Source organism: Schistocerca serialis, unplaced genomic scaffold (assembly GCF_023864345.2).
Source record: "Schistocerca serialis cubense isolate TAMUIC-IGC-003099 unplaced genomic scaffold, iqSchSeri2.2 HiC_scaffold_1173, whole genome shotgun sequence".
Classification (NCBI taxonomy): domain Eukaryota; kingdom Metazoa; phylum Arthropoda; class Insecta; order Orthoptera; family Acrididae; genus Schistocerca; species Schistocerca serialis.
The window spans coordinates 485,001-490,658 of NW_026047374.1; positions in this window are offsets into that span (position 1 = coordinate 485,001).

Sequence of the window (5,658 nt, forward strand, 5' to 3'; positions counted from 1 at the left end):
CTCGCCGTTGGTTGGCCTCGTGCTGGCCGGCGGTGCAGGATGCGCGCGCCTGCGCTGCGTTCGCGCCCCGGTGCTTCAACCTGCGTGCAGGATCCGAGCTCGGTCCCGTGCCTTGGCCTCCCACGGATCTTCCTTGCTGCGAGGCCGCGTCCGCCTTAGCGTGCTCCTCCGGGGGCGCGCGGGTGCGCGGATTCTCTTCGGCCGCCATTCAACGATCAACTCAGAACTGGCACGGACTGGGGGAATCCGACTGTCTAATTAAAACAAAGCATTGCGATGGCCCTAGCGGGTGTTGACGCAATGTGATTTCTGCCCAGTGCTCTGAATGTCAACGTGAAGAAATTCAAGCAAGCGCGGGTAAACGGCGGGAGTAACTATGACTCTCTTAAGGTGGCCAAGTGGCAGCGGTGTGGCTGCATCCGGACTTGGCTTTTCGAAGTGCGGTCTTGATGTAGTCGTGCTGCTGCTGCGAGGTGCCTTCCTTGGGTTATAGTTACAGGGAGAGTGATGCGCAATACATGGGCCTAGCCCTCTTAGCCTCTCCTCTCCTGCGGTCTTCTCCCCTTCTCGTGGGCCCGCTGATTTTTGCAGAGTGGAAGACCGCACCAGGGGCTTGGGGGGTTACCAGCCCCCCCTCGCATTATCCCTTTATAGTTGGGGGCAGCCGACAAGAAACAAGAGATGGTGGCCCTTCCGCTGAAGGTGCCACCCCAGCTACCCCAGCACCTATCCGGCCAACCGGCCGTAACGAAAATGCGATAGTTTGTGTAGCTCCCTTTGCTTGCAGTGAGTGCCACCGCACTTTTACCACGAAGAACGGTCTCGGGGTCCATCGCCGCCGCCAACACCCTGCGGCCGCCAACGCTGAGATCGTGACGGAGAGGCATCGCGCGAGGTGGACGGAGGAAGAAGTCCTGTCGCTCGCCAAGGCAGAGGCCGAACTGTTCCTGGAAAGGGACGCCCGGTTCTTCTTTGTAAATCAAGAACTTACCAGGATGTTCCCCGACCGAACGCTTGAGGCAATCAAGTGCCGACGGCGGCAAGCTGCCCACAAGCAGCTTGTCCGCCAATTCATGGAGGCACTTGAGATCGGTCGGGGTGAAGAGCCGGCGTCCCGCCGTGGAGCAGCGAGCTCGCTGCCTGACGCGGGCGAGGCCGCTGCGCCGCCCGTCGACGCAGCCGAGGACTTCGCGGCCGACACCACCGGGCCGCCGCCGGAGGGGCCGACTGACGCCGCCATCTGGGAGCATCTGGCGGGGCTACCTGCTTCCGCCCAGCGTTTCTCTGCCCTGGATCGAGTCATTGGTCTGGGGCGGGGCACGCCGCCCGATGTCATCCTGGGCATGCTCCCGGATGCCCTTGCGTCGGTCGGGTCCAGGGGGGAGAGGTCGATCACCAGGACACAGCGGCCGCGCCAACCATCCAAGCGGCCGCCTGCCGCCCCGCCGCTGCAGAAGCGCAAGCGGCGCCGCTGGGAATACGCGCGGACACAGGACGCCTTCCGTAGGTCGCGTGCGCGTTGCGTGCGCGGCTTGCTGGACGGCACCCTGCTGCAGCCGCCACCCGACATCCCCGGTCTGCTGGACTTCTGGGCGGACCTCTTCACGAAGAAGCCGATCTCCACCGCCGGCTTCATCCGTGACCGCCTTCTCCCGCACTCGGAGCCTGTCGCTCCTGAGTGCCTATGGGGGCCGGTCACACGTGAGGAGGTCGCTGCTGCCTTGCCGCCCAGGGGATCGGCAGCCGGGCCGGACGGCCTGACTCCAGCGGAGCTGCGGCGCCTGCCGCATGAAGTCCTGGTGAAACTCTTGAACCTCTTCCTCCTGGCCCGCGCCCTCCCCGAGCGTCTGCTTCGCGCCCGGACGTCACTTCTCCCCAAAACGGCTGCACCAACATCCCCCGCTGACTTTCGCCCCATTACGGTCTGCTCGGTGTTGGCGCGGACCTTTCACAAGGTTCTCGCGTCACGCCTGATGCGTGCATGTGCTGTGGACGAACGTCAGCGGGCATTCATCACCCGGGATGGGATGTTGGAAAACACCTTCATCTTGGACACTGCTCTCACCGACGCAGTCCGCTCCTGTCGCTCTGTTTTTGTGGCATCGATCGACGTCTCTAAAGCGTTCGATTCGGTGGACCATGCCGCCCTTCGCCCCGTGCTGAGGGCTCATGGCCTGCCGGATTGCTTTATTGAGTACGTCGAAAGGTGTTACGAGGGTAGCACGACGGTGATAGCGGGCGGCGCCGACGTGGGCGTGCCCCTGCAGCCGGCTAGGGGTGTGCGTCAGGGTGACCCCCTCTCCCCCCTCCTTTTCAATTTTGCGGTGGACTATGTTTTGAGTCAACTTCCCTCCCACATCGGAGCTCGGATCCTTGGTCGCAGAGTTAACGCTGCGGCCTTCGCAGATGACGTCCTGCTTTTTGCATCGACCGCGAGGGGATTGCAGTCCCTCATCGACGCAGCCGTCGCAGCCCTCGCCCATCTGGGGCTGCAGATCAACGCCCGGAAGTGTTTCACCCTCGCCTTAGTCGCGTCTGGGCGCGACAAGAAGGTGAAGGTCGACGCCGACGTTACCTTCAAAGCGGGCAACGCCACCGTGCCCGCCCTACGTGTGGGTGAAACCTTCCGGTACCTGGGACTGCAATTCTCCACCGCTGGTCGCTGCGTTTTCAACCCACGACGCCACCTGGTGGAGCAGCTGGACGTCATCTCCCGAGCTCCGCTCAAGCCGCAACAGCGCCTCCACGCCCTCACCACCGTACTTCTGCCTGGCCTGTACCATGGGCTGGCCCTCAGCCGCACCCGAGTGGGTGCGTTGAAAGCGGCAGATGTGACCATCCGTGCCGCCGTCAGGAGATGGTTCCGCCTTCCGGCGGACACTCCCCTGGGCTACTTCCACGCTCCTGTAGCCCAGGGAGGCCTCGGCATCCCATCATGCCGATGGATGGGGCCAACACTTCGCCGGTCCCGTCTCCTGGCGCTGAAGAGGATTGGGCCAGCCGCCGACGGTGCAGGCCGGGACGAGGTGCAGCGTGAGATTGAGGCGCTGGAGCGGCATCTTATGTGGGAGGGCCACCTCCTCAAATCGTCGACGCAGGTTGGAGAGATGTGGGCCGCGCGCCTGCACGTTGCCTTTGACGGTGCGGCGCTGTCATCTTCCGCCGCCGTCAAGGGGCAACACCAGTGGGTCGCTGACACCAGTCGCCTGCTATCTGGGCGTAACTTCATCGACGCTCTCCGCGCCCGCATCAACGCCTTCCCCACGAAGGCACGGCGCAGTCGCGGGCGGGAGGCGGACACCAGATGCCGCGCGGGCTGCCAGGCCGTAGAAACCGCCAACCACGTGTTACAGGCTTGCTTCAGGACGCACGGGTCCCGGGTTAAGCGGCATGACGCGATCGTGCGCTATGTCGCCCGTGGACTCGCGCAGAGGGGCTTCAATGTCTCTGTGGAGCCCCACCTCCGCACACCTGAGGGAATCCGCAAGCCTGACGTGGTGGCGGTTAAAGACGGCATCGCCCGCGTCATCGACGCCCAGGTAGTCGGAGACCATCTCCGGCTCGACTGGTGTCACTCCGAGAAAGCGGCCTACTACAACACGCCGTCCATCAGGCGTGCCATCTCCAACCTGCACCGTGACGTTGAGGAGGTTACAGTGTCCACCGCGACATTGAATTGGAGGGGTGTATGGTCTCCAGCGTCGGCCGGAGATCTCTCCGCACTTGGATTTAGACCCCGAGAACTGGCGGTGCTTAGCACGAGAGTACTGCAAAGCTGCTGCACGAGCTATCGCATTTTCGAACATATGACGGCGCACAGTCCGATGGAGCGAGCCGGCGTCGGATAGGATGCTGGTTATTTTCTTCGCCTTGACTCCTGGGGCCTATCCACAGGAGGAATAAACCGTCTTTGTTCTTCCTTCTTTATGTCTTTAATTTGTGTTTTTGTTGTTCTTCCGCACTAATATATATGTATATGTGTATGTTAGTTATATACTTTTATCTTGTGGTACCGCCCTGTAAGTCCCCACCTCGGTGGCGGACATGGCGTCAAACACCTGCCACGCATTATATATGTATATGTATATATTTTTGTGTTATTCAAGTAATTGAATAAAGACGGCTGTTGAGTAGCCAAATGCCTCGTCATCTAATTAGTGACGCGCATGAATGGATTAACGAGATTCCCGCTGTCCCTATCTACTGCAAATCTTGCTTCCCAGGCTCCTTCAACTTGGTACTCGACAGTCGACTAGTTAGCCGACCGACCGCTGCCTCAAGAAGATGTGAGCAAAGTCCCTACTGAAGATACTAGTGGTGGTGGTGGTAGTGGTGGTAGTAGTAGTTTAGATGAGGATACTGTAAATAATGTAAAGTTGAATACTGTAAATAATGTAAAGCTGAATGGTGAAGGTACTTCTTACAATGCAGTTGGTCCAGGAGGGGTGTACGATGACTTTGAACGCAAGTTGCGTTTAAACAGGCTCGAGGAGCCGGCATTGTTAACAATTGCACTGAGGCAGCTTGTGAGGACAGGACATAGTAATGGTGGAGATATCACGTATCCAGCCTTGGAGGACGTGGATTGCATAAGTTTGCACGCGGCAAATCTTCCGTCGCAACCGGATGACTTAAAGGAGTTGGTGCAGCAGGTGTTTGCCAGGCGAGGCCGTAAATTTGATCTTGAGAAAATATACAAAGACATGGTAAAGATGTACGGTAGAAATGTGGTAGACCTCTCGAAGTCATGGCCCGCCAGCCGCCTGCATGTCTTTTATCCCCCTGGTTGATGGGGTGTTTTAAAGTATTGCAAATTAATGCAATGCGTAGCCACTTGGTTACGCAAGAGCTTAGAAAAATCGCGGAAGACGATTTATTGGATATATTAGTAATTCAAGAACCTGCCTCCTGTGCTGGTCGGATTCCTGGATTTCCAGCAACCGCGCAAGTGGTGTTCTCTGGTGAGAATCCCATGAGCGCGGTTGTTGTTTTGAATAAATGTATTAAAACAACTGTGCTTACACAATTCTGTAACGATCATGTGATTGTGGTCCAACTTAATCTGATGTCGCATTTGTTATTTTTTGTTAATGTATACTGCCAATTCAGACAACACATTATTGGATTTCTTAATCAGTTGGACTGGATTCTAAGAAGGTTGCAGGGAAAGCCGGTTATTGTGTGTATGGACGCTAATGCAAAGTCCCCATTGTGGTTTAGTGTTGAGCAGGATGAGCGGGGAGCTGAGCTGGAAAATCTTATAATGCAGATGCAGCTTGACGTTATAAATCAACCTGGCAACCCGCCTACCTATTCAGGAAGAGCGGGTGCTGTTTCTAACATAGATGTTACGCTTGCAACTCAAAGAGCAGCACCGCACGTCAGGAATTGGAGAGTTGTGAGTAATCTCACAATTAGTGATCATAATTGCATATTTTTTGATTACTATATGGAGCTTGAAGAAGATCCTGGGGACTGGGTGGAGAGATATAACTATCAAAAGACGAACTGGAACCGGCTGGCACAGGTGTTTCGTCCTCCAGGGCTGGGACCGGACGCGGAGATACATAATGTGGACGAGGCGGTGGACGAATTGGTTGCATCTGTTGTGGCGGCTATTGCTGTGTCTGTTCCTCGGATGGCAAGGTTTGTTCGCAA